Here is a 24558-nt window from a genome sequence, read left to right as displayed (position 1 = left end):
TTTGCCTGTGAAATGGAGACAGTAATAATACCTCATAGTGCTGTTCATGTGGAATTATTAATTACTTCATGTAACCTGTTTAGAACCATGCCTCCCCTCAGCAAAATATCTGCTATTCTTGTTACTATAAATATTATACATATATATAAACAGGGTTTATAATATTTGTGAGGAATAAATGAGATGATGAGTGTAAAATGTTCAGAACTATTATTGGTGTGGTTCCAGGGATTTAACAGAGAAATCAGTAGAAGTCCTCAAGGTGTCAGAGACCAAGGCCATCCGGGATAAATATTTCTGGTAAAGGGATTGGTCAAAGGTCATTCAGAGACTCAGAAAGAAAGTGGCAGTTAGGGTTCTCTTACATCCAGAGTGTAACTAAAACTCTCATGCCTAACTTGTTGCTATAGATTTGGGGATTATGGGATTTTGTTCTGGGACCTGCTAGGTCTAATTAAAGTGTTAGGACTCCTAGGAGACCGGCTGTGGTTTGCACAGACAGGAGCTTGAAAAATGCTGTCATGAATGTGCTCCCAGCTCTGCAGCAGTGGAGATGCAGTCAGTGACACTGAGTGCTCCAGGGGTCACTGTAGAGTTGTGGTCTTTGTCCTTGCTGCCCCCCAACCCACAGCTGTTGATTTATTAGGTTTTGTTAGAACATACTCCCACACTAAAGAACTCCAGAGCTGAAGTGACTGTCCTGTCCTTGCTTCATGGCCCCTGTGCAGGCATGAGTTCTGTGCACAGAGCTCCTCCCTCCCTCCTTCCCTCCTTCCTCCCTTTCCTTCCTCCCTCCCTCCCTCCTTCTTCCCCCTCCCTCCCTCTTTCCTCCTCCCCCCTCCCTCCTTCCTTCCCTTCTTTCCTCCCTTTCTCCCTTCCTCCCTCCCTCTCTCCCTCCCTCCCTCCATCCCTCCCTTCCTTCTGTCACTGGCCTGAGTGCAGCCCTGGAACAAGGACCATGATCATGAGGGGAAAGGGATGCTGTTTCTGGGAAGGTCCAAAGAAGAGTGTCTTCTCACTCCGGGCTGGTGTCCCCCACCACTTCCTTCATTAAATACTGGTGTTCACCTGGCTCTGTCCCTAGCCCTTGCCCTGGACGAGTGAAATGGGAGAGAAGAAACCCCATCCAGTCCCCTGAGGTCAACCAATATCCCTTGACTGTGGTGGCTTTCCAGCCCCCATGTCTCGCCTGGGCTCAAAGCCAAGATTCCCAGTTTCTTGCTGGACATGTCCGCTATCCAGCACTCCAAACCCAACAAGTCCAAATGGACCTTGTCGCCTGTCTCCCCTCACTCTCCCTCTCTACTAACAGTCTTGTGTTCCCTGCCCCAGTTGACAGTATCACCACGAACCCAAGCTGGAACCTCAGGGTCCTTGTCACCTTTTCCCTCTCCTTGACCCCATGACAGCCAGCCCTGAGGTTTCTACCTGTTGACATGTGCCTTGAGTCATCCCCTCCTCTCGGCTCTCACTGCCACAGTCGTGGTTCAGAGCCTGTTCTGCTTCTTGCCCAGACCCTGGAGATGGTCTCCCAATTGGTCCGCATGCAGCTGGCCTCTCTTCCCTCCAATCCTTCAACACCCTGGTAAGGACTGTCTTCCTAGTCTGTCCCGAATCTGCCTTAATGAAAAGCTCCAGTGGCTCCCTCTTGCTCACAGAACAAAACCTTCAGCTTGGCCAACAGGGCTCTGAATAGCTGACCCCAAACACTCGTCCACTCCCCTCCTGCTGCTGCCAGTGGTGCACCCAGCTACAGTTGTCCTGCCCTTTGAAACATGCACTAGGCCCTGTCACACAAATACTGCTCGCTTTGCCTGGAATGTCTTCCCCTGCCTCCACTGTTCCTCCTGACATAACCTGCCATCCCTCAAGATGCTGCTCAAGCCTCATTCGTGGAGCCTTCCTCAACTTCCCCAGATGTGTTCCTCTACCACAGCACCTATTGGACCATGAGGGCTTATGTGTGCCTCGGTCCCTCTCACTAGATAGGGAAGGCCCCAAAGTTTGCCTAGAACCATATTGAATTCTTCTTTATATTCTCAGTACCCACAAGCTTGGATAAAATAAGGTACTGGTTTCCTCATTTGTAAACTGGAAATAAAAATAATAGTTGCCAAGTCCTGTAGATAGAAGAAATAAATGAGATAATTTATATAATATGCCGATAATGACAATGAAGATGATCATGATAAGAAGAAAGGCTAGTTAACACTCATTCAGGGCTTTCTAAGTGTCACTGTCCTAAGCTCTTTTCGTGATTGAGAGTGAGCCAAATAGCTGAGTCAATCCCTGGAAAGTGATTGTGTATGTGTTTGTGTATGTGTTTGTGTGTATATGTTCATGTACATGTATGATTAGCATAATACAAATCATCTATGTATAACATAGAAACTTCACAATGTGCCTGGTGTTTATTAGGAGCTCCAGTTTTTCCCTTTCTTCCCCCATCTCTCTGCCCTTCCTCATTACCCTTCCTAGTCATCCTCCCATCCCCTCCTACCCCAGGCCTGCGATAAGACAGATGAATTCAGAAGGGGTTCCTGTGTCATTGTCACTGACAACAGACTGCTTAGTGAAAGAGAGAGAAATCCTTGGAATTGCCTTTGGACTTGGTATCTAAGAGTTGTCTCCTCATTCAAGTTATCACTTCTTTGAGGATACGGGCTATGCACTACCCCTGTTGTGTCTCCCATAAGCACCAGCACAGTGATGGGCACATAGCAGGTACTCAATAAACTATTTGACATCAGGCTCGGCTTGAGGGTCCTGGTTTTCAGCACTCTCAGCGTTTTCAGCAATCACTGAGGCAGGTCTTGGAGCCACAGCTGACAGGTTCTCACGAGCTCACAGACAGCAGCAGCTGGAGCCACCCGGGAGCAGCCCTCTTGGCAGTGCTCTGCTGGGGATGGACCACCAGGCCAGGAGGTCGAGGACCTGCTTCCCGGACACAAGTCTGCCACCGACTGTCTGGGTTGCCCTGTGCAAATCTCTCCACCTCCCTGAACCACAGGGTCCTCACCTATAAAATGCTGCTCCTAGAAGCGTCTGAGGATGCATGACATGGCAGCTGTGAAAGCTCTTTGCCAAAAGGCTGTGCAGAAGTGAGGTGTTGCTAATTTCAAGTGCTGGGACTTCACTCACTTGGAAACATTCAGGAAGCAGGGGTGGGGAAAGAGAGAGCAGGGACTTGCATATCCAGGACATATGGGGGCCTATATTTGTTGTCCTCCTGTTTAATAGCATTAGTGATTCAAGCTGGTGCTGCCTGTGGAACACTCTGTCTTTCGGGATCCTCAGGGACAGGAGGGGTTTCAGAGCAGCGAGGCTGCAGCCAGCACACAATACGGTGAAAAATAGAGTGATAGCAATGAGGTGCCACGCTCACAGGTTCATACACATGCATTTACACTCCTGACGGCCCCCAATGCTGCCTCGCAACAGCAGCTGGGGCTAATTACAGCCAGACAGCGCCTTCTCCAGCTCTTCTCTCGAAGCTATCAACCCTCCCCACCACTACCACCACCACTCACCCTTGGGGATTGCCTGATCTCTCAGAAGGGGTGCTGCTGATGCCACAGCTAAGTGCCTAGAAAGAACCCGGCGGGGGGGTGGAGTGGTACAAGGGAGTAGGAAGCCGCCATGTGGCTCCCTGTCTTGCGAGAGTGGGTAGAGAGGAGGAGATGAAATGGAAGAGAGCTGGCTGAGATACAGATGCAGCTTTGTGTTAACAGATGTGCTCTCCTGGCAAGAGCGAGCCTAGGCACTTAGCCCCTCCCTTCTCCTTCATCTGGATCCACCCAGGGATCCCCTCTTAACTCTTCTCCCTCTTAAATCCCCAGCTTCCTCTTCAACTCAGCATCTGCCATAAAGCTCAAGAAATGTTGAATAAACGAATGGGTGAATAAACACATAAACCCTCCCCAAACCCTTAGTACTCCCAAACCCTGTTCCCACCTCACAGGCTGTAATGACTCCACAAGCCCTTTCCTCTGCTTTTCCTCCTATATACTCCCTTTGGACAGTGTCAACTCTCACCTAATATGCTTCTAACTCCCAAATCTCTCCTGGTAGCCCAGACCTTGCCAGCTGCCTGAATGTTCCCCCTGCTCCTCAAACCTAATGTGCCCCACATTAGAGTCTTCAGCAATGACTTCCCCAGGGGTTTTCTAGCAGTGAGTCCTGATCTGTCAAGGGCGTATGAGAAAGAAGGGCCTGCTGTATGTGCCCCCAGCAGGACAGGGGCAATGAACACATTGGCAAAGTCATCAGGGCAAACTTCTGATCCCAGGGTCTGTCTTCACACCAGGATACCAAGGTTTTTCCCATCAACCTTTTAACTGTCAGCCCTCCCTCCCATAAAGAAAGCCAAATTAAGAATGAACTGCCAAATTGGAGCTAACTGCCTAATCTGGGCTTCTAATTGGAACCAGGCAAATTGTTTATATAAAGAAAAACCCTTGAAAAGGAGCCCATGTGAACTGGTGATTATTTCTTCTTCAACATGCACTCTCTCTCCCAATCCCGCTCTCATTGCTTCAGAATCCTGGTATTCCTCCCACCTTCATCCCTCAGCCAGCACATACACACACACACACACACACACACACACACACACACACACGCACAGCCTTCCCTTCATTTTCCTTCTCATGAACCTTCACTTCATGTTGGAGCCCTGTCCCCATGATCACTGCAAACCCCCAGGTAAATATTGAACCAAGATTGGTGAAAACTGGAGATATTATTCCACCAAAGCAGTGTTAGAGGGAAGGCCCCCAGAATGTTTACTGAGAGTTCACAAATTATTTCCTGATCTTGGCAAAGATAGAAAATAAAGCCCCCCTTTCCTCCAGGTCCTCCTAGATTTGGAGAGCAGCCAAAGGAATGGATTACAAACACAGTGCCCCTTGGTTCCTGACAGCCTCAGGGCCTGTGAAGGCAAAATCCAAGTTTCTTCATTCCTTTTCTCAGGGAGTCTTGAGTATCATACACGAGTACAAATGCAAGGCGTCATTATAACCAGCCATGTTATGACCACATCTAGGGATTTTTAGTTTTTAACACAAGGTGAAAGATGTCTCACCAATTTCAGTTTGACATACAAGATGCAAAGTAATTTATTCAAAGCACTCCTGTGTTTAATTTCAAAACAGTCATTTATTCACTCAGCAAATCTATGTTGAGCATTTCAAAGAGCTGTAATTCATGGTTCCTGCTTTCAAACTCCTCCTTTTCTGGTTGGGAAATGAAAACCCTATATACAAGGGTTAACTGACAACACAAGACCATGCCAACTTCCTTCTCATGCCTAGTGTGGCCTATATGGCTCTCACAGTTTTGGCAGTACTGAAAATTTCCACTCTATTGCTTCTGTCACTACTGTTGATCTCTTCTCCAATACAGGGTGGTGAGTAGATGTGTCTCTAGGGTGCCTGGGTTCATATCTGTGTTCCGCCATTCACTAGCTATGTGACCTTGGCCAAGTTATTCAGCCTGTCTGAGTCTGGTGCCTCCTCTGTAATGTGAAGATAATAATAGTAACCTACCTCACAGCATCACAGTGAGAATTAAATGAGTTAATACACACAAAGCACTTAGAATGATACCTGACACATAATCATTGCTCAATAAATGTTAGTAATTATTATTTTCCTGATGTGCCTACTGTTCTTTGTTAATACCAGAGGTCACAATTCTTATTGGGCTTCCAAGAGAAGCTGGTAAAGTACCATATTCATTCATCCACTCAATCAACAAATATATGTTGAGCATCTACGAGTCCCTGAGTTAAGCCCTGGGATCATATAGACAAAGAAGACATGGCCCTTGCCTTTGGGACTAAACAATTCACTGGAAGAAGTCCTGGATTAATAGTGCCCTGATGCACTTGGAAGAACCAAACACAAATCCTCCCTGGAAGAACATGCTCACAACCCAGTTTTCATAGGATTACCAAGGATAAAGTCAGGTTGAACATGAACTCAAAATTCAAAATTACAAAGAACACGATGAAGCCAGAAACAATGAAAACAGAATCAGGTCTTCAAAGACCTCAGGTAGTGCAATTAGGTGGTATAAAATATAAAATAAGTTTTACATGTATTAAAAAACAAAAGAAGATTTTGAAAACATTGCCAAAGAACAAGATACTAACAAAAAATTACTTTTTCTGGCCAGGCGTGGTGGCTCAACACCTGTAATCCCAGCACTTTGGGGAGGCTGAGGCAGGCGGATCACTTGAGGTCAGGAGTTCAAGACCAGCCTGGCCAACATGGTGAAACCCCATCTCTACTAAAAATACAAAATTAGCAGGGCATGGTGGCATGTGCCCATAATCCCAGCTACTTGGGTGGCTGAAGCAGGAGAATCACTTGAACCCAGGAGGCGGAGGTTGCAGTGAGCCAAGATTGCATCCCACTGCACTCCTGCCTCGGCAACAGAGCAAGCCTCTGTCAAAAAAAAAAAAAAAAAAAAAACTTTTTCTCTAAGTATCATCCTTTTATAGATGGCAAAGAGAAGTGATGTGACTCCTTCAATGTTACATAGCTAATAATGAGGGATTTAAATCAGGTTTTCAGTGTCTACTGTTTTTTGGCAAACTCAATGACTAGAGTTGTATTATTTCTTCCCCGAGTCATTCAACAAGTGAGATGATTACAAAGTACTATGCTAAGTCTGTAAAAAAAATTAAGATGAACAAAATAGAGTCCTTGCCCTCAAGTAGCTTAAAATTCAGTAGAGAGGCAAGACTACACACATATAAAAATAATTATTAATATCAGGCTGTGTGGTAGAAACTACTGTGGTGTGGAACAGTAGGAGATGAGAATTGAGCAATTCTTGAAGAACAGGGTGGATCTACAGGGAAGACAAGCTTTGAATTGGCCAGTGGGGTAGAAGAGATGGAACAGCCTGACAAAAGCCATGGAGAAAGTGAACCTACAGAGCAGTTGAAGGAGGAGCAAGTGCATTTGGCCAGTGCGCTGGATACACGTAGGGGCAGACCTGTGCCGTCGCATCAGACCCTGAACTCAGAAGAGCCCTATGCTTGGTTTAATGCTCTCCTTTGCTGCTATCTTGAAATCCTTGATTATTTTTTAACACAGGGTTTCACATTTTCATTTTGCACCAGAACCCTCAGATGATGTGGCTGGTCTTCCATAGGGGAATGGGGGGAGGTATGGTTGGGAAGGCAGACCACTCTTGGGAAGGAAGGATCTGGAATTCCACTTTGATATTTGCCCTGCAGACAATGAGGAATGACTGAAAGTGTTTGAGCAGGGGAGGGATAGGGTGACTGTGGTTTTAGAAAGCCACATCTTGGAGAGGGGGGGAGGTGTTCAGATGGCATCAGAGAAAGGAGAGATGGGAAATAGTCAGGAGGCTATTGCAATAAAGCAGCGGGGGCCTGGACAGAAATAGTGGCTGATGATAAGGAGAAGAGGAAAAGGTCATCATTGATTCAGTTATTCATTCTAAAGATGGTTATAACTACTGAGCACCTATAATGTGTTAGTCTTTGTGCTAGGAGCTGGGATACAGGAATGTACAAGGCTCTATCCCTAACCTCAAGTTACTTACAGTTCAGTGAGGGAGGCAGATAAGTAAACAGACTATGGCAGCCTGATAGCCCTGTGTGCTAAGGGCTAGGATCAGATTACATTTAGATTGTTGCGGGAGCCTAGAGAAAGCGTCCAGACAGAGAATTCTGAGATTCCCAAGAAGTGATATCTGAGCTGCATCCTGAAGGCCACAGACAAGGCACAGAAGGTCACTCCAAAAAGAGGGAACAGGATGTACAGAATCATGGAACATCTACTGTGTGCCAGGTGGGGATCCTAGCTCTCAGACTGGTAGAGAAAGCAGACAACTAACCAGAGAAGAACAAGAGAATGTATCTAGTGCTATGTTGTGGACACTGTGGGAGTACAAAGGAAGGGCATCTAACCCGGACTGGATGGGTGGGGAAAACTGTTCCTTAGAGGTGTCTTCTGAGCTATGTGTTGTAGATGAGATGGTGTTAGCTGGGTGAAGGGAGGGAGGAAGGGATGGGCACAGCAGTGGGAATGATGTGTGCAAATGCACAGAGGTAAGAGACCGTGTGTGGCTCTAAGAGAATTGTAAATGACTCCTTGTGATTCAATTTTAGAATGAACAAGCAAGAGCATGGGGGTGGTTATGACCAAAGAGATAGACCTTAAATGCCAAGCTAAGGAGTTTGGACTTCATCCTATAGAGCAGTAGTTCTCAGCCTTGACTGTATATTAGAAGCACCTGGGGAACTTTAAAAAAATACTTAGGAATGGATCCCACCCCTAGAAACTGATTTAATTACTCTGTAGGAGAGGCATTAGAACTTTTAAAAGCTCCCTCCATTTATTTGAATGTGCAGCCAGGATTGAGAACCATGGCTCTAGGGGGCCAGTTCTCAAATTTGAGTGCTCATCAGAATCACCTGGAGGGCTGTTAAACACAGAGTCGGGTGAGCACTCTCAGAGTTTCTGATTCAGTAGGTACTCTAATGAGTACATACTCTAACAAGTTGCCAGAGATGCTGGTGTTGCTGGCCCCAGGACCCACATTTTGAGAGCCTCAAGTCTCAGGTGTTGTGAGGCTATTTACAAGTGTTAAGTGGAGGGGGTGGAGGTGTGAAATGATTTGATTTGCATGTTTGAAAGATCACTCAGGCCACTTTGGGGAGAATGGTCACAGAGGAGGAAGGAGAGAAGGTGAGAAAAACAGAAGGTATTGTAGGAATCAAGGCAAGAGATGTCTGGAGGTGGGAGGAGTCCTGAACTAAAGCCCTGGCAGTAGGAATGGAGAAAAGAGGTGACATTCAATGAATGCTTAGGAAATACACGTGGCAGGGCTTAGTGACTGGCTGAATGTAGAGGTGAGAAATAAAGACGAGTGAACTACAACTCTTGGGTTTTTGCCCTGGCCAACCAGTGACTCCAATTTTACTGGGCATGGTAATTACTGTAACAAAAAGTTAAATGTGTTACCAGGCTTAGGGTAGGACATGGGAGAGGGGGGCATTTCTGCCCTCAAATCTCATAGCAATAGTCCCAGGGAATTCAACAGGCATCTCTCATTGTCCACTCAATCCCTATTTTCAGCACCATGAGTCCTCACCTTGACCCTAATCAACTTGGGATTCACCTCAAAGTACTTAGAAAGGAAAAGGAAGACGGTGACAACCCTGACATGATGGCCACCCACCCAAGCTCCAGGTATGAAGCCTGCTCCTCTGGAATTACTTTAGGTATGTTTACTTTATTCTTTCATCATTTTAACAAATATGTACAGGGCTGCTGCCCAGAGGAATTTAAAAATATTTAGACGCCATGTCTCACACATAGGTAAGGAATTCATATCTCCTCTTACATAACCAACAAAGCAAATGCAGCTTAAGTACAGCCTGAAAAATAATTCATTCGACATAGATTTAAAATGTCTAAAAATGAGCAGTTTTCCAGTGCATCATTGGTCATGACTATTTGTAAGTCTCCTCCGTGAGCAAGTAGACTACCAGCAATCAACAAGACCAGCAGGAATGATGGATGGGATAATTGTCCATTAGGGTACAGATAACTTTTGTATCGTGGGAGGGTTCGACAAGATAGAGACATGATAGATGGAAGAAGAGTTAGCTAATATAATAGGAGTTGCAGCTCCATTTCTGGTAGTAACTATTCTCTGGCTGAATCGATGATTAATCAAAGACACATTCTCATTTGAAACACTTTGCTCACCGGTGCACAACCCCCGCTTTAGGTTAAATTTAATAGCATCATTAAAAACTGCTGTTCAAGACATTCAAATTACTTCTCTCCAGAAGAAATCAAGCCACAATAGAGAATGCTTTTGTGAATCCCTGGAGGGCAGGGGCCATGCAGGATATGTGTGTGTGTGTGTGTGTGTGTGTGTGTGTGTGTGTGTGTGTGTGTCTGTGTGTGTGCACGCACGCGCGCGCTAAACTTACAAATCCTCAATGCCTAGCACAGGAGCTGACACAGAGCACTCAATAAATGTTTGTTAAAGTGAAGTGAAATGAATACATTTTTCTATTCATTCATCTGTTTATTCCTTCGAGAGACATTCATTAAATATAGGAATTAAAGAGCTCAGGCCCTGGAACTAGATGCTTCAGGCTTCAAATTCCAGCTCCAACCAGCTGTATGATATTGAGCAAATGACTTAGCCTCTCTCAGCCTGATGCCTGCTCTGTAACGTGGGGGAAATAATAGTACTTGCTCCTGTAGGGCTGCGTGAGGATTAAATGAATTAGTGAGTGTTTAGCACAGGCCCTGGCCCATAGTAAGTATTCACTATAGGGCAACTGTTATTGTTGTTGTATATGTGAGGCTAGGCCTTTCTCAAGTAACTAGGTCATTAGAAGAAGCACAGAACCTCTTAAGAAATGACAAGGCTTTTGGCCAAAGCTGGTTTTCATTAAAGTGGTTATTTATGGTTCCCAGCCCAGAGCCCCACTGCCCTAGGCCTGCCATTCCTGGCCTGGTGCCCTCCTGTGGCAGCACAGGCTGTCTCTAGGTGGGTTGTGCTCTCTAGAGAAGCCTGAGAAATTGCGGAGTGGGAAGGTGAAGGAAAAAGGTAAGAGCTGGCCAGGATCCAATTACCCATCAACATGCAACCCCTGCCACACCCCCATCATTAACTCCCTTGGTTGCCTTTCTATGCTTTTGTATAGCTCTTCCTGGCAACATTTCTATCTACTAATTGCTATTTCTAATGTTTATCCTCTTGGCTCAGTTGAACAAGATTATCCTTGATTTTAATTTTAATTTTCAGGCGACATAGTAGAGAATACTTGACTTGGGAGCAGGAGGCAAGGGAAGCGATACAACTCAGTGATTGTAAGAGGATTCTGACATAGAAACAACTGGTCACTGAAGAGCTGTGTGATCTAGACATTACCTAACGTCTCTGAGTCTCAGCTGTAGAAAAGGGAAAGCGAGAATACTGTTGTCAAGACTAAATGAAAACCACCTAGCATACTGCCTGGTTAACAGTAAAGTACTCAATAAATGGTGACTATGACTATTATTTTGAGGTCCCTGATCTGGAAACAGAAGCCCAGAGAGATTAACGGGACAACACTCATGTTGTTATTTGGTGGCAGAGGCTTCTTGCTCCTTGTTCTCAACACTAACCCAGGCCTGCCTCTTTCAAACCTTTTACAGAACCCCATTTACACATACTCTGATATACTATTTATAATTACATGCTTGGTTTTTTGCCTGAGGTAGATTTAATAAGTTCAACTGTATTCGTCCCATAGCTGTCTGCCTGGAAGGTCTTATGAACAACTCCAGGGCAGGAGCCATAGGTTGCTCATCTAATATGTGCTCAACAAATGATTGGTGAGTGAATGTTAAGCTTGCAGTCAATTACCTACCTGAGTTATGGATGTCCCATACCTCCTGTGTTACATTACAAGCAGTGCAGAAAAGTAGAATGGGTGCAAGGGACTCATGCAGGCCTGGGTTTGAACTCTACAACTGGTAGCTGGGTTCAAAGCACCTAGAAGTGCTGGAAAAATGCAGTTCTGGATAAATAGAGGAGGAGAAACAGTAGCAGTAGTAGTAATAGTAGTAGCAGCAGCAACAGCAGCAGTAGTATCAGCAAAAAGTTGAGTAAGAAAACTTTTCTAAGGATGAATTTTGTCCTCAAGAGCTGTGACAGGCCCACAATGTGCTATGTGGAGGAAGTGTGGTGTAACTGAGTCAGATAAACCTGAGTTTGAATCCTGGCTCTCAACTTATTAACTGAGTGTGACCTTGCATTATGTTTCCTGAGCCTCAGTCTCTTCATTGTAAAATTAAGATAATGATAGTACCTACCTCACAGCTTTGTGGTGAGGATGAAATAAGATTGGTATATAAAGCATATCATAGCACAACACCTCACTCATAATAATGTCTCAAAAAAAGCTATTTGATGAATTAATGAATGTGCATCTTTAGCAAAATGCCATGAAAAAACTACAGACATCCTTTAGCATCTGCCTGAGAGGAGAAGGAGGAAGAGACAATTCCAGATAAGAACTGTCTCAATACTTAACCACCTGTTTCTTACCATGCAACACCTAACGTTGGAAGCACTGGAAAAAATTGCGTGATCAGAACAAACCATTCCCAGTGAATGCATAGAGAGAAGCTGCTATTTCACATCATAGCTACACAGTTGCTGGACCTGAGAGAGTCCCTCAGAGTGTGAATAAGTGTTTGAAAAGACAAGTACAGGGCCTGACACATACGGAATGGTTGATCATCTTAGTTCCTTTCCTACCCTTCTCCCAAATGGGTAGAAACAAACACACCACTAACCAACAAAGCAGCAACAGAAAAACTGAGTTAAAGTGGTTGAGAACTGATCATGGCAGTGACCTTACTGAATGGACCCGTCACTCTTGGCTCTAGTGTGACCTGCCAGCCTGGAGAGCCTCTCAGGCTGAGCAATTAACCCTAGCAGAAAAGTCATGGTGCCACCACATCTTCTCCTTCTCCTTCTCTTTCTCCTTTTCCTTCTCCTCCTTCTCCTTCTCCTTCTCCTTCCTCTTTCTTTTTCTTTTTCTTTTTTTTTTTTTGAGACTGAGTCTCACTCTGTTGCCCAGGTTGGAGTGCAAAGACACAATCTCGGCTCACTGCAACCTCAACCTCCCAGGTTCAAGCAATTCTCCTGCCTCAGCCTCCCGAGTAGCTGGGATTACAGGCATGTGCCACCACGCCCGGCTAATTTTTGTATTTTTAGTAGGGACAGGGTTTCGCCATGTTGGCCAGGCTGGTCTCCAACACCTGACCTCAGGTGATCCGCCTGCCTCAGCATCCCAAAGTGCTGGGATTACAGGCATGAGACACCGAGCCCGGCCTCCTCTGTCTTCTTTATGAGCATGAAGGGTACAGGACATGACAGGGTGGGATCAACTCACGGCCTAGGCTACAAAAACTGTCTTTTCTCCTCTTTCTGTTCTTTGCCCCTCAGCCCCCAGTTCTTGTTTGGACATGCACTGAGAATAGCATTTAGGATTCCTGCATTCTCTATCTCTTTTTTAATGTTTGGATTGGCTGTTCGCCAAGGCAACTGAATAGCATTTTCAAGGAGCAGGTGAGTTTGGGGAAGATCTCTTATCTTTTCCAATATATTAACTCCATGTGGGTTAAAGCCATCAGAGACCCTCTTGGAAAGAGCATATAAGTTCTCCCAGGGCTTCCAAATTAAAGTCCCTACAAGAGACCCAACAAGGTTGTCATTTTCAAGGGAAAAATACCCAGGCATGGTAGTTGCTGCTAGGAAATTTGAGAAGTGACCTGCAGGTTACATTTCTGATGTGAAAACCACTTTGTGTTCTTTGTAAGCAACTGTTTGATGTGTGGCATTGCAGTCATGGGTGTGAAACATCTGGTTTTAACCAGAATGTGGGTGATTTGCTCGCAACTGGGGAGGACAGGTAACTAGGGCTTTGCCTCCTGGTCTCGTATCTGGCCCAGACATGCAAATTCCAGTCTGCAAACTTACTCTTCTCTGCCAGGATTCAATAGGTTAATGTCAGCAATTGGCAGAGGTCTGCCTGTGGTTACACTGAGTGGCACATGGCAACAGGTAAGGACAACAAAAGGCTGCCAGAAAAGGGAGCCCAGCTTGTCTGAGGGCCAGGTAATCTGACTTGCCAGTCAGGGGAGGGAACAGGTCCTGGTTCTGGGCCAATACTGGAGGTACAGAGAACAGAACCAGAAGAAACCTGGACAGGGAAAAAGAAACCACAGCTACCATTTGTTGAGCACTTACTCTGTGCCAGGCACTGTGCCAAGTCTGGGTGTGTTCTCTCATTTGATCCCAGCCAGAGCCCCACTTTCCAGAAAGGGAAGCTGCAGCCATAAGGCAAAAATAGATCAAAACTGGGAACTTAGAACAACACAAATACCAAAGCACCCAGAAGGCAAAGCAGTTGGAGCCAGTTGCCAAGAAAACTTCAGGAACCTGTGTTCCTTATAGCCATGGCCATTGAGATTTGGCGATTTGCATCTAAGCCACTCCATCCCTTCAGTTGACTCCCTTATTGGGTCAGCTTTTCCTGTCACACCTCAAGGTGGTTGGCAAAGGCACAGAGCTGGTTTGGCAAGGACCGGGACCAGAAGAGGGATGAACAGGTGTCTGCAACAGATTCCTTTGAAGAATACTTTAATGGCCACATGCCATAAAACTCAGGCTAGCATGCCAGTGGAAGAAGAGGATCGATGAGTTGAAATAGACAAATTGGCACACGAATTTGAGCTTTGTTTACACTTCTATAGTCAATGTTACTCATTGCCTTGTGTGGAAATAAGATGTTCTGCCATCAGTAATACCCGTCGATAAATGCAAATATGCTCGAATTTCATTAGCAGAGACCCCTGCTTAGGCATACTGACAATTGCAATGAAAGCACAAGTCCTACAGAAACTAGCACACAATACAAGTCACAACACAACTCTGACCTGTGACTTAGCTACATAGTCTTCCCTCACAGACATTAGGTCTCATTTGTTCTTGAGCCAAAATTGTCCTTGGCTCTGATCAGCAGTTAGTGAACAAATGACACTGTATTGCAGCATCCTGCCACTAGGGTGTACAACTCCCACACGCATGAAAAGCAAGCATCTCTCACCTTCAGACTGCTGTGCCTACAAGCAGCAAAGTCCAAGTGCATGAAAAGAGTTAAATCCCGCTTGGTCCCTTGAAGGGCTAGAAAGCATTTTAAAGGTGACATACATCAGAGTGATCCATTTACACTGGCTGGGCTGTGCAACAAAGTCAGAGGGGCTGGATGAGAACCTTAAACAATGACAACACAGTTGCATTCCCAGCTGTGTTAAATGACCAGCATATCATGATTGCCTTTTCACGCAAATATCAATGACATAATCCTAACAGGCTTGCAGCTCTCTCGCTGGTGTAATAAAACAATGACCCAATTATTTTCAAGGGCTGAGGCAGCAGATGCAATGACTGCGTATGTTGTGCAGGGCGCTGTGTGTGATGGACGGGGCACAGTAGGGCAGCAAACTGTGTGCTGAGGATCGGAAACCTGCCTCCTGAGCCAAAGCTCCTGCCATTCATTTGGTCGGAATAAAAATAAAGCCATTCAGTATGAAAGTTCCCACTTGTTCTCACGACGGAGGCCAGTTGGGAAAATGTGGTGCAGCACTGACTGAAGCAAATTCTGTTTAAAAAACCAGCCGGTTTGTGGGTATTTGTTTATTTATAACTGCCCCACCACCGCCTCCCCACACCCTGCCTCATTCTGCAAAGGATTTGAGATAGGATTGGAACACTGAAAGTTTGTTTAAGTCCTAAACAGGTCCAGCTACTTTTTAGACCGATGACAAAATGAAACCTTTTGGATCAAGCCCCTTGCTCTGTGGAACACTGCTTTGGTTTTCCCAGTCAGAGCTAGTCTTCCTTGTACCCTGTGGTGAGAGGGACCTCTTGCACCAGAATACCCTTGTGCCCAGTGCTATGCTTGACCAGGGAAATACACATGAGCCCATAAGCCTGAAGCCCGAAAATATTAAGGAATATGGATTCACTTACTCCCTCACTCATTTGCTCATTCAACGAATATTCCTTGGTAGCTATTCCAGAACAAGCTCTCTTTCAGGCACAGGGGAAGCAAAAATGAATAAGATCCAGTCTCTGCACTTGAGAAGCTCCTCATCTAGTAGGAAGGACAGACAAGTAAACAAACCCCTGTTCTGCAATGTGGCCAGTGCTGTAGTAGAATCGTGCCTGGGGGTGGCGTGGGAGGTGTAGGGTAACATGAGGTGGGGGCTGCAGGTGGCATAGATGATTTAGTCTGTGGACCTGGACTCAGACTGCCTTGAGTTCAACTTTTGGTTCTGCCTCTTGCTAGCTGTGTGACCTTGGGCACTTTTCTTAACATCCCAGAGCCTCAATTCCTTCGTCTGTTAAATGGAGCTAATAATAGAGTTGACATCATTGGGTTATGATGAGGATTAAATGAGATAATCTGTGTAGAACACTTAGAACAGTTCCTGGCACATAGTAAATACCCAATAAAAACTTAGCTTTTTATGCTTTTTATTTCTTTTGTTTAATTTCATAAGACTGTGTCTGGCGATGAGACTCCAAGGACTGGTTTCTAAAACAGAACTGTTTTCAACAAACTCTTCCCTTTTAGCCTGATTTTTTTTCCTATGGAATGACACAGTTCTGCCATAATTTTTCCCTCAGCAACCATATGTCTGGCAAGAACCTCAGGAAGAAAATATTTTCCAGATGGTTTTGCTTATGTCAGCCTACTATGTGCCAAGCACCACTCTAGAGGAGAGGGACACATTGCTGAGTGACACAGACAAGGTCCCTGTCCTCTTGGAGCTTACATTCCAGTGGGAGAGACATACCATAAATAGACAAATATAAATAGACATAATTACCCAGAGCAGTAAGTGGGGTTAAGGAAACATTGCTAATAAAAGAAATGTAAGGGAGGAACAGGAGGCATCTAACTGTGGGTGGTCAGAGAAGGCTCTTCTCAGGAGGTAACATTAAGCTGAGACTGAAAGGTTAGGAAGGGGCCTCCCATGCCAAAAGCAAGAGGAAGGGCAGTCCAGGCAGGAGCACGTGCAAACGCCCTGGGGCGGGAAAAGACCGAGAATGTTGCAGAAATGGAAAGACCAGTGTGGCTGAGACACAGAGCCCTAGGAGGGAGGTAAAGCCAGCAGGATTAGTACATGCATTTTGAAGCTGAGGAAATGGAAAGCCCAGAGAGATGAATGGACTTACCCACAATGCCTTGCACAAGGTAGGCGCTCCATATGTTGTAGAATTCACAGTCAGTAGGGCGGGGCTGAGGCCCTTTGCCTTCCAAATCGGACTGAGATTTCCCACCACAACTAGGAATCAGCTACCCAGGGAGACTGAAACATACAGTCGTTTTTGTTGGTGAGTCATAGGCAATGCACATTAGAGTGTGGGGTCGAGTGGCCCCAGCTGCTGCCTGTGTGTGTAAAGGGCGGGGGTGGGCTCAGGCCGTGGCTGAAGCTTTTTAGCATGTTTATGATGAGCTGAAAGAACTCACTGCTTAATTTAAAATACGGCTCACACATACACATACAATTCAGCAGCTGGAGGAGCTGCCAGGAAATGAGACTAAGTGTAGAAAATTGGAGGATCAGGAATATCAGGTATTCGGCTCCGTTTCCCAGCTCCCATGGGCTGTCTCTGATCCCATAAGGTCCCATCTTCCCTAACAAACTCTGGGAGATCAAGACATGGTTGGAGACCGTGGCAGTTTGGGGAAGGGAGGCCTCACCAGAGCCCCTGACGCTAGCTACACTGATTGCCCCACCCGGCCTTAAGCTTGCCTGCCTTCCTCTCGTTCATGTTGCTTGATATCTGACGGCTGGAAAAACTCATTTGGCCCTGATCACTAACTGCCTGTGCTAGCTGCTGCTTTTCCTGATTGTGTGTATCTTGCCTCCTCAACCACACGGGGGCCTTCGGCACACGCTTGAGGAATTGAGTTGTTTTCTTTTGTATTCACCGCAGCTCTCAGCACAGTAGTACTTACACATTGAGAGTCTCAAGTGTGTTTGCTCATGAGTTGCAAGACAGTATCATTTGAAAAGCCTTTGGGGCAGAGTACCTGCTCTTAATTAAAAAAAATAAGAACCTCAACTTGACAAAAATGTGTTAGACCATCAGGCGTATCTCTGGTTTCCTTCACATTGTTCCTCTGCACCCAGAGTCCCCGGCCTGCATGCCGGATGAACCTACAGCCGCTCAATCAAAATGCTCCACGAGTCATCTCTTTGGGTTCTTTGCTCAGAATATCCCCTCCGACTGGGATGCCCTCTCTCCCAACTCTACCAATCATAACCCCATCTCACCCTTCAAGGCCAAATGTAAATGCCATCTCTGGCATGAAGCTTTTCCAGGCACAATTCATTGCTCTTGCGCCTGAACATGGCACCCTGTGTCCACCTCTTTTATGGTACAGGCCGGTGGACTGGAATGACCTGGTTTCAAATTCCAACTCCATCACTTCCCAAGGCTACGTCCATTTTCCCTTCTAGAAAAAGGGATAACAACATCAGCCTCAATGGGATGTTGGAAGTTGCCAATAAAATAATATCTGCAGCCCACATAGCACAAGACTTGGCCTCCAGAGCTCAGTAAGTGTTTTTCGTCATCATCATCATCTTCGTCATCTCTGGGGAGCAGAAGAATGTAATAGTTCCAGAACTGGTTTGCTCCGTTCTTAACCATGTGACCTTGGGCCAGTCTCTTCCTCTCTGAGGCTCTGTTTCCTCATGTGTATAAAATGAAGTGATAATAGTTTACCCACTTCCGTCACAAAACCTGCTGGGAAGATGCAAACACATAATAATGTAGGCAAGGTAAACTGCTAAGCACAGGGCTTATCACATTTAAAAAATGCTCATTTGGGTCTACACACCCCTACAACCTAGAAAACTCCTTTAAGGGCACCGACAATATTTTACTTATCTTTGCATCTCTTGCTGCCTAGCCTAGCCCAGAACCTCTGCAGCTGGCAGACCCACAATAAATCATTGTTGAATTGAATGGAAAACCCAAACCAGATGTGCCTCCTCCCCTGTCAAATGAAGCTTTCAAGCTGGCGGGTTGGGCCTGCTGCCTCTTCACTCCCCCTCCCTCCGAGCTGAGCAGCCGCCATCGTCTAGGCCTGGCTCTGGGGAATGAGGCAGTGCCGAGAGGAGGGATTCAGAGTGGGTAAGGATAGATGGGACTAGGTGGGATGAGTGCGATAGGGAAGAGCACTCTGTCTGTTCCTGGTGACCCCAAACAGACTGCCTTTGAAGGGTGCTATCCTGAAGTCTCTGTTGAATGAAAAGTGGTGACAGTCCAAAAGCCCTTCGCCACCCAGTGCCTAGCTGTGGAGGAAACCCAGCTCTCCCCCAAAAACCGAAAATTGGAAGTAAATGAAGATATCGGGAGAAAGCTTCCTCTTCCTTTAGCAAAGATAGTGATACAGACGTTCAGAGAGGTTCAGCTCTGAAATCATGAGGCCAGGATTTGAAGCTGAGTTCAGCTGGCACCATGGGCATGCTCTAACCACTGGGCAACCTAGCCTCTAAGCTACTCTTGCTATAGAAGGACAGGAGTATGTATTCACCCTTCCCACCAACCCCACGGGACCCTTAGAAGCAGAACGTAGGGCTTTAATGGTGGAAAATACTTTAAAAAGCACAAATCTGTTACAAAACTACAAAAAGAGGCCCATGTCTTCAGTGTTTCTGAGCCAGAGCTATGCAGACAGGGCACAGGCGGTAGCACGCTAACCAGCACAGAGTCAAGGTAATGGGCCACACACCTGAACACGGCCACTTGGATGGTAACTCTAGCTCTGTCACATGCTAGCCTGAGTGACCCCGGGCAAGGGATTTAACACCCCTGTGCCTCCATTTTCCCACCTGTCATATGATATTAATAATAGTACCTCCTCACAGGGTTGTCTATGAGGAGTAATTTAACATTTGTAAAGCAATTACCATGTGCCCAGGACATGGTAAACATTAAACAAGGGTTCGTTAAATCAAAATAAATACATACCTCTGTCCTTTTGTAGCCAGACTAGTCTAGAGGCACTGTTGCCAAATGGTTAGTGTGTGCCCATGGAACCAGCTGAACTCGGCTTCAAATCCTGGTCTCATGATTTCAGAGCTGAGCGTCTATGACCATCTCTACCATGAGAACAATAACAGTCCCTTCCCCACAGGCTGTTGAGAGTTTTAAATGAGATATCTCCAAAGTCCAGAACACAGTGCCTTGCCACGGCAGAGTGAGTAAGCACCCAATTAAGGCAGAGTATTCATCATCTGAGTCTGCTTCCCATTTTTTTGCCTCTTCTGGGTTAAGTTAACTCACGATATATAGTTTTGGAAATCTTGCAGCAGTAAAAGAATAATTTCATCATTTTGCCAATGAAATTCCTAAACATTTTATTCAAGAGCCAGAAAAGGCAAACATTTTTGGTCATTTCTAAATCAATGAAGCATGGAAAATCAGCTTCCCCACTCAGCAAACCTGACTCCCAAAGCTATAGAAGTCACTTTGCAGGACAAAATTGAAGGAATGAGTATTTTACTGCAAACAAAAGCCATCTTTGTTTGCGGCCCAGCTTTGGGAGAAAAGAAATACCTCAACCCAGGAGCTTGGAAAACTCTTGAAAGTTCTCATTTTATTCCAGCAAATCCAACCTAATTGGCAAGATTCCCGACCAGGCAAACCTGAGTCAGAATGAGTCGCCTTTACCCACCCGTCTCCCCACAGCACCCAGAACCCAGAAGAGTACAGTGGGCATCAGTACATATTGGTTGTCGATTCCTCCATGGGAGCCCCACATTCCATTTCTACAATGTCTGCTACATTGCCAAAACAATCCAAAAGCAGCACTAAAGAACATTTTGAAAATGGGGAAAAAAGCATCCATCACTCACCACTCTAACACAACTCTTAGTTTTGTGTGGAAAGTTCTCTTCCAGTCTTTATCCACGTGCAGACATATTTTTATAGCACTGTAGTCATAGGGAAAAACTGCAGCAGCTTCAGCCAAGAATCAGATACCATACAGCTCATGTCACTAAACTTCCCAAGTGAGAGCTTTTTCTTCTCTCATTCACTCCATTCATTCATTAATTCAGTCATTCAACAAGCATAGATTTAACCATGGCTCTGGTGCTATGGCCCTAGGGAGTACAGAGATGACTAAGGCACAATCCCAGTTCTCAAGCTGCTTCCAGTTTAATGGGGGAAACAGACAAGACAGCAAGAAATTATAACACACTGGGATAAACATGAATGCTGTGAAAGCACAGAAGAGGAGCGTTTAAAGTGGGCAGGAAAGGGTGTGGAGGATGGGGAGGCAGAGAATATATATATATATATATATAGGCTTTCTTCTTTCTTCAGAAGAAAGCAAGGTGTCATCAGGTGGCCAAAAATAGTTCTGTGTGACTGCATGGGCAAGTGGTAGTGGATGCAGTGAGAAAGGAAGGACGGGCGAAATCATTAAGATCAAAGGTTTCCGTTTCATTCTGAAGACTGAGGGGAAGCTCTGGAAGGACTTTAAGCAGAGTAGTAGCACAGTCAGGTGTGCATTTTAGAAAGATTGTCCCAGCAACAGAATGGAAGGTAGATTGTAGGGCATGAGATAGGTAACAGGGGAGCCATTTAGCAGCTTGTCACAATAATTCATCAAGATAAGGAAGGTCTAAACAAACGAGATGGCTTCTCCACATACAAATTGTGTCACGTTAGTGAGTGACTTAACCTATCTGTGCCTCAGCTTCCTCCTCTGTAAAGCAAAAATAACAAGAGTGTTGCCCTTGCAGAGCTGCTGGCAGGATTAAATGAAATACTGCATGAAAAGCACCTGGCACAGTGGCTGGTACCTAGAAGACACTCAATACATATCACTTCCCCTTTCCCCTCATCCTTTTTGCTCCACTTCACCCTTTCTTAAAGGCTGGCATGGTATGGAGCATGGAAGTGGCCAAAGCAGACTCTAACCCAGACAGTCTGACTCCAGAGGGCAGTGGAGAAAGTTTGCAAGTGCTATTGTCAGGACAGTTACTTAGAAGGATTGTTTAGCTGAGTCGAGGGCCCCGCTGAGGTTGGAAACTATGACTTTCTGGTGGGACTAACCAACAAAGTGATGGGATTTTCTCCAGCAATGTTCCTTCATCTGGGCATAAGCACAGAGGAGGAAACTGTCAGTTAAATTTATCCAGACTTGGGATTTTGCCTCATGGATGCAGCAGAAAGACACAGGGCAAGGGAATTGGGGATATACGCCAGATTCTGAAAGCAAACAGACCTGACTTCAAATCTCATCTCTGCTGTGGGACTTTGGGTAAGTCACTCAACCTTTCTGAGCCTCAGTCACCTCATTAAAAGGAAAACCACAATAGTATCTTCCTCATAAAGTTATTGTGAGGATAACATGAGATTACTGAAATGATGTAATAAGATGGGTAGTATATGCCTGGCATATACATATTAGTTGTTACTCTTATCATCATCATCATCATGTTCGAGGATGGAGAGGGAAGGTAGTAAGGTGAAAGGGGCTGATGGGATGGAAGAAATGGATGGAGGGGGCTCAAAAACCTGGAGAGCCTCCTGAGGTAAAAAGAAGAGAGTTGAGGCCAGCCAGCAAGGTGTAGATGGTAGGGGGTTCTGACTGATGATGAAGCATGGTAAGGCTAGGATGAGAGTGTGTCCTGTACATGGATCACGGATGTCCAACTCACCCAGAATGATGTCAGGACTTGGGGTGGAGAAGAAGACAATGAGCCAGATGTCGAACTCTTCGTTGAATGTGGGGGTAGGGGGGGTTGACCAGGAGGGGATGGTTATAAAGAAGCGTCAACGAGGAGAGAAGTAGCCAGATGGCATGAGAAGGAGGAGTTCTTGGCTGAGGACGGAGGACTAACAGCCTGGAAGCAAACAGGGGAAGCTAGAGCACAGACCCCACCTCCCAGCCCTAGGGTGCCTGTAGTGTGGGAGTGTGGACAGTGTCCACTAGAGGGCGCTGGTGGCAAAGCCGTGAGATCCGCCGTGGAGACTCAGGTTTCAGCACTTCCAGGCCCGGAGGTAGACAACAGTGTTCTGTAAAATTTATCCAGGGTGTAGGGGGAATTGTTTACTGCAAGGTGGGGGCTTCCAGAGGGTACTGAGAAGAGTGAGAGAGGGCGGTAGTGGGGAGGTGGATGAGTCAGGGTGGCGGGGATGGGAGCACTGAGCAGTATGAGGATGGTATGGGAGAGGACAGATGACGAGCAAGGAGGCTTAACGTTTGGGCTGTGGCCAAGAACTAGGGGATGTGAAGCCTGGTGGGATTAACTGTCCTCGGAATTCCAAACGGAGCTTTTTTTTTCCCCTTTACATCTTTTGTTTATTATAAAAGTAACACATGCTTGTTTCAAACAACTCTAATTATTGCTCAAGGGAAAATGTACCTCTCCTATTCTACTCCCCAGTGTTGACAGTCTGTCTATCCTTCCAGTCTTTTCCTGTATGTGTAACATATAATACCCTTAACAAAAATCAGATCCTACTCTACTTACTCTTCTGCAACTTGCTTTTATCACAATACTATATTGGAGATATCATTGCACATCAGTATTTAAAGACCTAGCTTGTCTTTATTTGTGGCTACATCGTCATTGTCATTATTATACTAGTAGTTGGAATAGTAATGGGTAGCAATTATTAAATGTTCTGTGCCAGGTCCTATCTGAATATTTCATATGAATTATCTCATTTACTCTTCACAACTTCATGAATTGTTATTTTTCCCATTTTACAGATGAGAAAAGGCACAGAGAGGTTAGAAACTTGGTTGAGGTCACACAGCTCGTAAAAGCTAGAGGAGGAAGTCAAACCTAGGCAGTCTAACCAAGGCTCAAACTCTTAGTCATTAGCATAGTAATGCTTAGTATGTCATTATTGGGATGTATCGTATATGATTTAACCAGTCCTTCACCGAGGTCATTTAGTTTTTTCAATTTGCTCCTATTTACAAATAATGTTTAAATGAACATCCTTATACGTGGAGCATCTTGCAAAGGTAAACTCCTAAGAGAGGGCTTGCTGACTCAAATAACATTTCCAGTTGCCCTCCAGATGTGCATCAAGAGTGAATGAGTGTGCTGTTTCACCACATTCTCACAAACCGTGGCTGTTAGTGACCTTTTAAATTTTTGCCAATTTGAGAGGTAAAAGCTGACATCTGAATCATCTCAATATTGTTTTAATTTGCATTTCTTAATTATTACTGATTGGTGTTCCTTTTAATAGGGCATAGGCCCTTTGCGTTTCCTCTGTGAATTGCCTGTTCATTATTCTTTGAGCATTTTGCTAGTGAATTGTTCGTGATCTTCTCACTGGTCTACAGAAGCTCATCTATTCCTTCCTTCAGCAAGTATTTATTGAGTACCTACTGTATGCCAGGCACCAGTCTGGCATGAGAAATATAATAGTGAGTAAGCAAAGCCTGAGCTTTCATGAAGCTAACATGTAAGCAGAGGAAATAATAGAAAAGCAAGTAGCTAAATCATGTCATTGTAAATCATGGTAAGTGCTGTAAAGAATATAATGCACTTCTTACAGTGGAGCTGTTGGAGTATTCTGAATAATAAACCATTGTCTTCCTTCTATGTTGTGACTTTATCCTGGTTTATATGTTGTCTTTCCACTTTGCATGAGATATCTTTCACCATACTCAGGTTGTTAAATTTTTGCATAGTCAAATCTATCATTCTTTTTCTTTATAGATTCTACAGTTTCTTGTTGCTTTGCAAAGACTCCATACCTCAATATTCTCTTATGCCTTCTTCTAATCTTTTAATGGTTTCTCTTTTTAACATCTAAATCTGACCTAATTGGATTATATTTTGGAATAAGGAGTGAGATAAAGATTCAGCTTTATATTTTGGTGGCAGGCCGGTTGTCACAGTAAATGGCACCATGTATTAAATGGTGCATCCT

The 24558-nt window shown here is 45.2% G+C and overlaps 1 protein-coding gene across 6 annotated transcripts in view; it reads right to left on the bottom strand.

The window, feature by feature from the left end:
• Positions 1-24558, bottom strand: part of RTL9 (retrotransposon Gag like 9) — a 97103-nt gene that overhangs the window by 20316 nt on the left and 52229 nt on the right. For 3 of the 6 annotated variants that reach the window (XM_058441776.1, XM_058441779.1, XM_058441780.1), the window contains exon 2: positions 16807-16940. The exons of the other annotated variants lie outside the window; for them this stretch is intronic. The gene's annotated coding sequence lies outside the window, so the exon portion shown is untranslated. The remainder of the gene's footprint in view (positions 1-16806; positions 16941-24558) is intronic. 6 annotated transcript variants of the gene reach the window in all.

This window comes from Hylobates moloch, unplaced genomic scaffold, assembly GCF_009828535.3.
Source record: "Hylobates moloch isolate HMO894 unplaced genomic scaffold, HMol_V3 SCAFFOLD_7, whole genome shotgun sequence".
Taxonomy (NCBI): Eukaryota; Metazoa; Chordata; class Mammalia; order Primates; family Hylobatidae; genus Hylobates; species Hylobates moloch.
The sequence above is the reverse complement of the archived record's forward strand: the minus strand, read 5'-3'. Positions and strand labels throughout refer to the sequence as shown.